Source organism: Sinohyriopsis cumingii, chromosome 11 (assembly GCF_028554795.1).
Source record: "Sinohyriopsis cumingii isolate HCF-2022 chromosome 11, ASM2855479v2, whole genome shotgun sequence".
Taxonomy (NCBI): Eukaryota; Metazoa; Mollusca; class Bivalvia; order Unionida; family Unionidae; genus Sinohyriopsis; species Sinohyriopsis cumingii.
The window spans coordinates 69,941,265-69,954,038 of NC_142971.1; the positions used below are offsets into that span (position 1 = coordinate 69,941,265).

Consider the following 12,774-nt stretch of genomic DNA (forward strand, 5'->3'; position numbering starts at 1 on the left):
GCTGTAAGAACTGGCGCACGTTTAAATATGGCTTTCAACTGGACAAAAGCCTCCTGACCTTTTTCAGTCCAATGGAATATGTTTTTCTTTCTCAATAAATTTGTCAGGTGTTCAGCAATTATAGAAAAATTAGAATAAAATTTTCGGTAGTGTCCGGCATTACACAAAAATCGCATCAGTCGCTTTTTACTAAAAAATTCAGAGATAGACTTGACCTTAGCAACTATAGGTTTAACTCGTCCATGTCCCAAAATGTGTCCTATGGAAGTCACAATAGCACGGCAGAACTCACTTTCAGATAAATTAATTGTCAAAAATGTGAGTCTGTCAAAGAATTTCCTAATTGTTGATAAATATTATTTCCAGGTGTCGTTGTAGACGATGACATCTTCGATGTAAGCATCACAACTGTCTAGAACAGAAGTAATCATATTCATGAGGGTTGGCGATCTTTTCATCCCAAACGGCATTACTTTATATTGATAAAAGCCATCTGGAGTCATGAATGTCAATTTTTTTTTTGCTGTTTCAGTTAGTGTAATCTGCTAAAATAATTTCAGAAGGTCAAATTTGGTAAATACTTGACATTACCTTTCTTATCAATACAGTCATCGATTCCTGGTAATGGAAATGAATCTGTTTGTGCCACACTATTCACCTTTCTATAAACAGTATACATTTGGAAAGTTTTACCTGGCTCTGCAACAAGTATGCATGGTGACCTCCAGTCACTTTTACTGGGCTCTATAAAATCAAAAATCATTCTCCAGCAAGTATTGAATTTAGTTTTTAGGTATTCCTGTTTGAGTGGGTTCATCGTGTACGGGTATTATTTGATAGGTTTGGAATTAAAATATCATCGCCATGGAAAATTATGTTTGTCGTTGTAGGAACATCTGGGAATAAGTGCTCATATTCAAATAATAACTGTTTACGTTCATTTTTTTCTTGCTCTTGCAAATGTGAAAGTGTCTGGTCCAGAGATTTCATAATTTCTGAATTCCGACGATGTGTCACTTAAGTCTTAGGGGAATCTGATGATATTCCTCATTTATATCTTCAATGAGTGGGACAGGTACTACTAAATTAATTGTATGTTTAACCTGGATATATCTTTCGATCTAATGGTACTCCTATATTTATGTAGAACCCAGGAGCGCTAATATTTAATTTAACTTATTCGTCTCCTTAACTTTGTAAGGGCCGTAATATCAAAACTGTAGAAAAATGTTATGAATGAGCAAGAGAGACAGAACTTCATTATTACAAAACTCAAATTTTCTCTCCGGTATAGTTCTGTCAAGCCATAAATTAATTTTTTACTTGAGTTGCTGAATGCAAAATGTAAGCATAATAGGCTTTATAGTTCCAGACCTAAACTTTGACAATTGACCCGATTGAACAGATTTGGATAGGCCAAACTGATTAAGAACTGTATCAAAGCTTTAACTATTGTTCTAGATTTTATATTCCTCAAGGAAATTGCCTTTGGAAACCTTGTTGACGCACACATAATGGTCAACTGGTATGGGTTACCTACTTGGTTTTAGGTAAGGGACCGACATAATCTATAATAATTATACTGAATAGTTCGTCAAAGGCAGGAATAGGTTGTAGATGATCCTTGGGAATTTTCTGATTTGGTTTACCTACCATGTGACATGTATGACAAGATTTGCAGCATTTACGAATATGACTTTTGATTTTTGGCGAATAGAAGTGATTTAGATCATGTGATAAGTATTATTAATCCCTAAATGGCCAGCTAATGAACTTTCATGACCAGACTAAGTTGATCATGTTTCTAAGGTTTTGGAACTACAATTTGATAGTTCACGGACCATTCGTCATCAGCAGGTACAACGGGAGGTCTTACTTTTCTCATAGGAATTCCATTTTTAATGAAATAACAGAAAGGAATTCAGTAGCTTCAGTTTCACTAATGGCCTTCTGAAACAAACAGAAGATCACATGATCTATTTCCGTTTTCACCCTGATTAGAATAAAGAGAATGAGTCGTGAAATGAACGTCACTGAGATCAATGTCTTCTGATTGATCCAAACAAGGAGTGAAGGTGACCTCATCAAAAGCCTGACCAATGCATGTGTTAGTTAAAGGAATACGTTCCTTGTTAATATCATTATCACGAGATTTCTTTGCTATTGCTCTGTTAACTATGAAAGGTATAAATAAATTAGGGAATTCTTTCTCAATTGGATCGACTTTATGATCCAAGCAACGCTTGTCAGTTACACGTGGATTAACCTCAATATTGTATCCAGCTAGGTCGTTGCCTAGTAATAAATGAATGCCCTCAACGGGTAAAACAGACCGTTCTGACCATCACGGGTCTTGAAACTAAGTATGATGACAAATGTACACAATGGAGAGGAACATTAGCAAAGCCACACTCTACTTAATGAGTAAGATGTGATGTGATGGGATTTTGATTTTTAACGTAGCTTTAACAATTTTTCAGTCATATCGCTACGATGTCTGCAATGTGGCAGTTTATAGTGATGTCTAGCGCTGGGGCATCATGCCGCAGACATGTAGCATGATGTCCCACCCAGTCAGACTATCCTGACACCAGGCCGGCCAGTGCTAAGACTAACCTCTTAATGCTGAACGCCAAGCGAAACAGTTGTTAGTACATTTTTAAAGCTCTGGTATGACTCGGCCGGGGATCGAACCCACGACCTCCCGCATCCGAGGCGGACGCTCTAACCACTAGGCCACCGGAGCGGTTAATGAGTAAGAACACTCTCATTAGAAGAAGACTTTTCAGAAAAAGGCAAAGCACCTGACACTAAAAAACTCTGAGACGTTTATGTGACCCTTACAATTTTAATAGGGATATGTTTCCCCAAATCACCCAAGATTGGCATATAACCCATCGATATGAATGGTTCATAATTCTCCATAATCAAATCAGACTGAGGTTTATTAGACCTAACAAATGTATTGCTTTCAATGCATGACCCTGACCTTGACCTGTTAGAAATAATACCAGTTTGGAATAGCTCTATCTTGATTTTGATGCCTATGTTTCAATTTGTAGGAATAAAAATAACGTGTTTAGTTTTCTTGCAATAGGTACACGTGGTAACTAACAAGCGTCTTGAATCGAACTCTTCTGAAGTGTGATTTTGAGAAGTTGTGCCAGTTTGAGTTTTAGAAGGGCTTGTGTTAGGCATAAATACTTCTGTGCCATAAGACAGTTGAGTAGAAGTCTTATTTACAATAGGAATTTTATGAGTTCAATAATACTCATCAGTAGCACGCGCAACATTGTCGAAGCCTTCAATCTGATGATCGTCAAGAAAATATTTATGTCACTATGTACACAGTGTTTGAAATCTTCAAATAATATAAGCTGTTTGGGACTTTTATAATCTCGTTCAACTTTCTTGGCTATGCACTATCTATCAAACAACTGTTCCTTTTCTCTAGCAAATTCGACATGTTTTTGTCCAGCTTCTTTTCTATAGCTTCTGAATTTGTGTTGCTAAGATGCAGGGAATAAGCCATAACCCCTTAGGATGCATTCTTTAACAACATCATAGTCACCACTTTGCTGAACCGACAGTGAATTGTAAATATCACCAGCTTTACTACTGAGCACACTTTGCAATGATCCCATGGCCATTTCACATTTTCAGGCACTTTTTCAAAACGAGTAAAATATGCGTCTACTTCTTTTTCTCTGAAAGGGGTACAAATTTAATACTCTTTGCAAGACCAAGACTTAAATATGGGATTTGAAGTATGTTTCACTTGCCAGATCCATTTCTTCTAAACTTTTATTCCCTCCCTTACTCTCTTTCTTCTTTATATAATTGCATTTGCATTTGCTCTTTTCGTAACTATAGTTGTCTTTCTTTATCTCTTTCTTGTCTCTCTTTCTCCTCTGTTTCATATTGTAACTGCATTTGTTTTTTCTTGTGATTGCATTTGTCTTTGTTTCTCTAAGGACTATATGGAATAAGGGCCATTTTCTCCAAATGTCCTTATATTATGTATAATGTACATATGAGGTGGTTAACAGCTATTTGTGACATCAGTTTTGTGTTCATGTGTCCGTTGCCATGGTTACAGGTGTCAAAACACTATCAGAAAATACATGAAAAGCAGTTATCTTTTCCATTTACTTCTCATTGATACTGCTTTTCCATGAGCTATTCACTCAGTTTCAAATTTGCAACATGCATTTATATTATTTTAGATGTTATAAAGCTGTATATATATAAAGCTTAGTTTCTAAAACTATTCCAAAATGGTCCATAGTAGACAAAAATAGAATATCGAACTTATACATCAACTGAAAACTTTCTAAACTACGTTGACAAAAAGGTACTTAATCATACAGTACAAAAACTGTTCCTCAGTAAACTGTTCCTCAATAAAATATTGTTTAATATTATTGAATGGTGTTTAATATTATTGAATTATTTTAATGATTGTTTGATATTATTGAATATGACGGGAAAGGAGGCGTTAACAGGGGCCTATATGTTCACTTCTTCACCGAATACATGGGTTTCTTACCTTAAATGGAAATGACAAGTGTTCTTTATGTATTTTTGTACTTTTATTCTTATATTTTCATGTTATATAACACATACACTACTGTGTTTCTATTTTTTTTAAAAAAAATTCAATAAATTGTCTCCCACACCCCTTGAGGTAGTCTATAGTCAAACTGTAATCTAGTTATAAACTACATATTCATACGTAAAGATATATGGACATTATTACGACAAAAAAAATTAAACTATTGGTTCAGCACTTTTAATGAACTTCTGAAAACTGTGAAATATGTTTTAGAAGTAATGGTATTGGGAAAGCACAAGAAAGAAACAGACTATAGGTTTTGTACTCTCTAGACCTTTTGCGTCTAGTTTTAAACCAACGCGGGAATACTGCATTACACTGAATGCTGTCGTATGTGGAATGAGAGGATGTACACGTTTATAAAGAACATATACCTATAACGAACAAATGGAAACACAATCATTTTATTATTCTTTTTGCAAATGCTATTTACCAGCACTTAAGAGTCGGCAAAGATGGTGATTTACATCGTGCAAGATTCGGGGATTCATAGAATGAATGCAGCTTTAAAGAATTTTTAGGGACAAGTTTGCACATAAACTTCGATGAAAAACGAGTCAATGTAAGTTTTTTTCTACCTTTTCATCGTTTAAAATAACTATATACGACTATAATCTCTCTCTCTCTCTCTCTCTCTCTCTCTCTCCTCCTCCTGCTCCTCCTCCGCACATGGATACCTATATTCAATTCTTTGTAGACTCAAAACTGGGGCCCTCGGTGGGGGCAATGAAGAAGTTCAAAAACGTATACAAACATTTTAACGAATTAAATAACGTTATATGAATATGTGTTCATATATACCATTAAAGGAAAGCTAGTCACATTATCTCATTGACTTTTATAAGTTTACAATGGTTTCAAAGGCAATTTTGTGCCTAAATATTGTAAGTACTATAATACATGTAGGCCGACGTATTCTCCGTATTCCTACGCAAAAATATTGCGAACATCTCACCGTAAGGCTTTCTATATAACTGGAAGTTCAGGGACTTGTTAAAAATAAATCTATGCAAGCAAGAGATGACGAAACATCTGATAAAAGTAATGCAATCACTAAACACACATTACCTAACGGTAGCAGTTAACCAAAACTAATAGCAAATCCGTTGCCATGGTTACAGGTTGTCAACACACTTTTAAAAAAGGACATGAAAAGTAGTAATCTTTTCCATTTATTTCTCATAGATACTGCTTTGTCAAAAACTATTCACTCAGTTTTAAATTTTGCAATATACATTTTTATTATTTTTGGGTTATAAAGCTCTGCAAATAAAATTTTATTTCTTAAACTATTCCATATCGATTTATCTTAGACAAAATCATATAAACAAGGTACTTAACCATAAAATAATAAAAAATGTTCCAACATATTAATTAACATTATGGAACGATGTTTCGTGTTATTGATTTATTTGAATCATTGTTTAATATTATTGAATGCTATTAATATATTTAGGCATTAACAGCGATCAATATGTTCGCATTTTAATGTGAATGCCAAGCAATATGTAATATCCCTTACACTAACACTTTTGTAACTTTTGCGTACTTTTGTAAAACATGAATGGTAATGGGTAAATGGGCCACCCCCACCCCACCCCAAAACTGCATCTTATTGTTATGTTTTAGCTGTGACATCTGTAATGGCGAGAACACACTTTATTAATATGTCAGTGAAGCACAATAGTAGATTTCAAATGAAATGCACTGAATAAATAATTTGTACCTAACGTTAGGAGTTAAACACAATTATTCGCAAATCCTGATGCTTGTAACATCCATATCAATCCAACCACAACATTGCATAATAAGAGTTATATACACCTGCAATCACAAGGGTGAGAAGATAAACTGTTTCTTTACTTGCCATTTAACCTTTGACCCCTCATAGAGACACCAAGGGAGGTGGCCACAAATTATACAGTAACACTATTTCCAGTGCTTATTATACAGGCAACACATCACAAGAAACTTGGATGTAGTCAGCTACACCTTTGCCATTTTCTATAGACCGAACCAATGCCATGACTGCACAGTCATCAAAGGTAAAAAGTTTTGAAAAACAAACTAGTCAGTTACACATAAACATTAAAAGGCTAAATAATTGAAGAGCATGTCTTAAAAATATATATTATATTTATTTAAATGTGGAATGTATTATCATTGTCGCTTTCTCACTATCACCCAAATGACATGCCATAATAATATAAACATCTTGATATGGATGACAATCAGATTATAAAAATATATTTTTACACACACACACACACACACACACACACACACACACACACATATTTATATATATATATATATATATATATATATATATATATATATATATATATATATATATATATATATATATATATAAACGGTACCAGATTACTATTGATGAGTGTATTGGTCGCGGTGTAGCAATCACTCCTCAATTGATTTACCGTTGTTATTTTCACATTCTGGAATAAATGATGCATCCTTAAGATCACAAGTTAGTGATTTTCTCGTTGTCAACTCATCATTTTCCCATGTTTTGCAGCCCAGAAACCATGACACTTGACATGAGTGCACAACACCCTACAACCTGAGCACCAACCTTGCAGGGTCAGTACCATCCTTTGATGAAATCCGTGTAATCGTTAGGCTTATATTGGATCCACAGTGAATGTGTTTTCTTTCTGGAGTGGCGAGACTGGATTTTTGCATGTAACAGGCCTGGAAAATCCATGCATACCATAACATCATAAAGCCCCTCATCTGTGAGATGTTCATTTGTATAGCTTGTAGCCTGTTTGTCTTGATAAATGCCCATAGTGATGTAACGCAGGTAATCAACTGAGAGCCTGGGAAAATCAGTCAGTTTATCAGTTGATGCATCCATCTTAAAGTAGATATTGCGCTTATTCAGGATTTGAACATTGTTCGGTTCCTTTGTTTGTTCAACCATCCTTCTTGCGGTCTCAGCAGTTGATGGATCCATGTTGGCCAGGGGTGGTCAAAATTTTATCATTAATGCATAGATAATTCTAAGGAAATCACCTATATGAGGAACAAGTGTATTTTGGCACTACTTTGTCAAAAAACTTACACCGTTTTACTCGTGCATCTACCATGTGTATTACGCAGTGTATTCAAAAAAGAAGACACTTCCAAGAATTGATCTCTTTTCAAGCTAGTAAGATGGAAGTAGTCATCATCAGACAGGGAAGAAGGAACATCAAAGTTAAAATATGACTTTGTTTTAATTAACTCGCGCACATTTTGTAAAAGTGAGGTAATATCTGTTCTTGAAAAGTCTTCAAACTCTTATGTTGCACTGATAGATTGTAAGGCTTCATAACAAAAGTATGAGTTTTCCATATGAAATTTGCAACATCTACTGTATGAACTTATAAATATACCACACTCTACAAAAGACTGGGTAATGGCACAGATTGGGACATTAACAAGATGATTTCGATGCCCATGTGGTATTTTACATACAACACAACGTCTGTGTGTTCTTGGTGTTGATGGAATTTGTAGTTGAATTGTTTGTGAGCTTTTTAAAGCAGCACTTGAAGTAGTTGGTAGCTGAAAATCTGGATCACATTGACTGACAGATGTCTGTAATATTTACATCAGCAACTAGAGCAAACAACATCATCTTGTGTTACAGGCCTTTTGCTGTAATTCCTCTGTATGCTTTTCTAGAATGCCTGTAAGTACTTTTGTTCTAGCTGATGGTTTTACCCTTTTGTAGCACCAGAAACATTGATATGCTTTAGGCATTTCAGATTTTTGTACAAATTAATTCAACATTTTGATTTTAGACCATTTAATAAACCATCACATATGACATAAAGTGTTATATAACACTCATTTATGGTTACTTTTCATTATTTTGCAACTATTCACTTAGGCAATCATATTTATTATATATTGGTACTTGAAGCCTACAACTTCCACTGACACTGTAGCTTGAAACAGATTGTATGTCGAGTATATAAAAACAAACAAGTCAGCTTATTATATAATAAGTGTCATAATTCATGTTTTGTATAATAATTTTATTGTGTAATCAGTTATGACGTATAATAGAGGCCAACATGTTGTACTTCTAACCCACTTTGGTCTTAATATATTTTATGATATATACGTTTTATGGTTAGTAAGTACAATCCCCCACATTGTTTATTTCCTGTACGAAAAAAGGTATGTGGGCTGCATTTTGTTATAAATTGACTGCTACTGTTATTATTTATTATTGCTAGTAGTAGTATTAGTGATATTACTTTTATTCAAGCAAGTTATACTTTGAATAAAAGACTTTCACCTGTAAATTTTATGGCATTTTATTTTGTTTTTTTGTTATACCTGAATTAAGTTCAGACAGTTTTGAGGTGTTCTTTTAATGAAATAAAGACATAATGTAATTGCAATAAATTTGCAGTAATTAGATAAGTATATTGAACTAATAGGTATTTTGGCATGGAAGTAATGCAAATATTATTTTAAGTTACAAAATCATAATTGATTGGCTTCCATCGGGACTGTGGACATTGTTCCCACTGTTTGGACAGTTTATAATTTTAGCAAATGTTATTTTTTTTAGCAATTGTTAAAAACATCATTAGCGTAGTAAGCAAGTTTAAACAAATTATGTCATTCTTTAAACGATGATTCTTGTTATGGGCGAGAGTATCGGAAAATATGATAAAAATTCAGCATGAAAAAATATCTAAATATGGAAGAATAACCGCTTCGCAACATTGGTTCCACAACCATTTTTTCTGAAGCTGACATGATTGGCCACCCTTGTAATGTTCGATTTTAGATGAATAACATATTGATAAAAATGTTACCTTGCTTGAAATAAAAATTAAATTGATTTTTCAATTGTGCATTATTTTTTGTTGGTTTTATTTATCCGTTTTCTAATTTTATTCCAAAATAAATTCACAGCTGCTGATATTATGAATATTAATTCTTAAAAAGAAAAGAAAAAAAAGAATAAAAAGAAATTGCAGCGTGCGGGATTTGAACATGGTGCGTTAGGTGTCCGGTAAAGCTGCTCAACCATTTGAGCTATTGAGACATTGTTAGTAATATATGTATATTATGGATATGACATTTTTTTCCAAGCTGCTTTATAGCACTGCAGACTTTTAATTGCTGTTTGCACATTTAATGATAGAATTTTAAAGAATTGCTATTGTTACTATACGAAGAGAGACACAGTTAACAATATTTAATGCAAAAGTACACAGGTTGTAAACGTTATTTGCAGCAGAAAATTGACAGATTCATTTAGATGACATGTACGGAATTGCGCTGTAATAGTGAATTCAACATAGCAAACGTGCCCCTTCAGCGCCTCTTCGAAAACTCTTGTTCCCAATGCAATTTAGATAAAATGAAGAAAGTGATAAAGAATGGATAACATTATTTTTAAAATATCTGAATCGTTATTATTCCCGGAATATTTCTAATATAATAATGAAGGAAATAATATAGCGCACTCTAGAAATGCGGGTCTTATTGCTCACGCGTAGCGATACTTCGGCAGGTACGGTGCAACAGGGAAAACAACGACATTGACACATAGGCAGCAAAATTCAAGAATTTTTTAAAATTTTTAGTGATTAGCGCAAACGTGAACACATGAGTTATTACGAGAACCTAAAAATTTTAATAAAAATTAATCAATCAGTGTAAATACCTTGTCTGATCAAGCCTGCGCTTATATCTTATTTCTAGTTTCAAGTTGCTCAAATGTAGCATTTTCTTTTAAATTTCCCATACCAGACCATGTTCAAAGGTCGTATTTTGGTATGAAAAAGAAATTTATGTGCATATTTAATGCAGAATAGGGTGATTTGTACATCGAATAATGCAATAAGCCACAGAGTTGTGATATTTACAAGAATTTTTTTCCCCCATAAAAACGGGGGCAGAAAATGGCCCTTATTCAATATAGTCCTATGGTTTAGCTTGTAAAATCATGTGTGCCTTACTTTCTTCTTCGACAAGCTTTGAAAAAAATTATAATTTATTTCAGTGGAAAACTGCAGTAAGAATAAGAACAAAATAGAAATTTACAGTTTTATAGACCCAAATACAAAAATAGCCAATAATTATCAAAGAAACATTTTTTGTTTAATCCTAATAACAAAATGTCATTCTGATTCCACTCTTGAATCATTACGTATAATCAAGAATGGATGACAATGTCGTATTGTGAAATCCGTATTGTTGAAGTCTAACGTTATGAAGAAATAATAACGATCACTCTGGTTTCTGATTACTGAATATTTTTAAAATAGAAAACTGTTATTGTTCCACAATATTAAATGAGCACAAATATTTTCCAAAAGATGACAAATTTAATCATTTAGAATCCAAGTAATTTGAAATAACTCCTAACAGCACAACATAACACTTTAACAGGCCGACTTGTACTAAAATTAATTCTCTAAAAGAGAGGTTATATGGGCTTTCTAAAACATAAACACGGGTCACGTGATCATCTCTTGGAAGTTTCTAGAAGCCAAACAGCTGTCAAAACTCACCTCCTTCCAGTGTTACCCTGACGAAAGCCTATCATTTTCTCTAAGAAAACAATTTTTTTTATTTACATCTAAAACCTAAATTCCCAAGATGACCCTGACAACAACCAATAATTTTAAAACAAAGATATAGCTTGTTTTTTAAGTTTGAATTAAGGTCAGCATCCCTAGTAAATACATTTATATTATAATAGCATTTAATAGAGTAAATCATTTACGACTGACAAACAAATCAAAATAAATATTATTTAAATTATATATGCGAAACTACATATATATATATATATATATATATATATATATATATATATATATATATATATATATATATATATATATATTGACTTAGAAGATTTTATTACTTGTGTCTTAAGTCTTAGAACAATGAAGCTGTTTTCGTCAAATTATCCAATTTAAGTCGTTATTATTTCTGGAAATACAAAAGTGTTCAAATGAAATTCTTAGCTATAGACATTCACTTGAATTTAAAGTGTTTTCAAACCTGGAATTTAATTTACGCCATTCAATAAAAGCATGTTGGTACATGAACAGACTAAGAGCTATAACAGACACAACCTCGACTTTAGTTTTCTGAATTATTATCGGCTTGTACTTAGTTTTATCTAGGACTTTCAATTATTACAACTTGCGTCTGTAAATCTGGATCATTTTGGGATTGATCTCGCAATACCGTAGGTTCTATTTGTCCATTCAAGGAAATAAATTATTTGTTAAATATTACATAGCATGTCTTTCACTCTTTTATGTAATTTTTAAGAGCATAGACTAGTAACAGATTCCTATATTATAATAACCATTCGTCATTTTTGTTCGACAGAAAAAAGTCCTTTCACTATTTGTTAACAAGAATTTCTTTTAAATTCACTTAAGTATTGTCTATCAAATAAGGACTTGACTGTTTACATATTGCATTATCGTCTCACTTTCATACATTATGACTGACATTATACTGATATGGAATACTGTAAGAAGAAAATTTGAAATGTAAATATAGTTACGTGATGCCATGTCACTATTGTTTTTTTAAATTAAATTTGTGCATGTAGCTTCCTTTTTATTCTGTCATAATCCTTTTCAAACATTATCTAAATTTAGGATATTACATTTTAATAACATTCTTGGGAACAAACATACATACATATATCCTATCCTTGATCATCAAGGATCAGAGGATGTGCTTTATATTTTGAAACATTGCCGAAACGATTTTGTCTTTCTGAGGGCATCATTATTATGTTTATATAATCATTTTTCCATAAGGGTAGATAACAACGTTCGTCAGAAAAAAACAAAACATTTACCTGACTCCTACGTAGAACAATTAGAAAATAGTGTTTTTGTACTTCTTATATGGATTGGACCATTAGGTGTGTCCAGTAGGACCTAATATTATTATACCTAAGCAACACAATTCTGCATTGATCGGAATCCAAGTATGATTTCATTCACTGGATTTTATATACATTGTTTTCGACCTTGAAATAAGTATGATGCATCATTATAGTGAACAGTGTACTATCATACAGGAACACATGTTCAGACAAAATAACAATGTCTCACATGAAGAGACATTTGTACGAGCAGCAGAGA

The 12,774-nt window shown here is 33.0% G+C and overlaps 1 long non-coding RNA gene across 1 annotated transcript; it reads left to right on the top strand.

Annotated features, from left to right (window-relative positions):
* The first annotated feature begins 4,535 nt into the window (after nucleotides 1–4,535).
* LOC149788658 (uncharacterized) lies at nucleotides 4,536–9,493 on the top strand. The gene is made up of 2 exons (XR_016424417.1): nucleotides 4,536–5,177; nucleotides 7,155–9,493. It is a non-coding gene; the product is annotated as an uncharacterized LOC149788658 (long non-coding RNA).
* The last annotated feature ends 3,281 nt before the right edge of the window (nucleotides 9,494–12,774 follow it).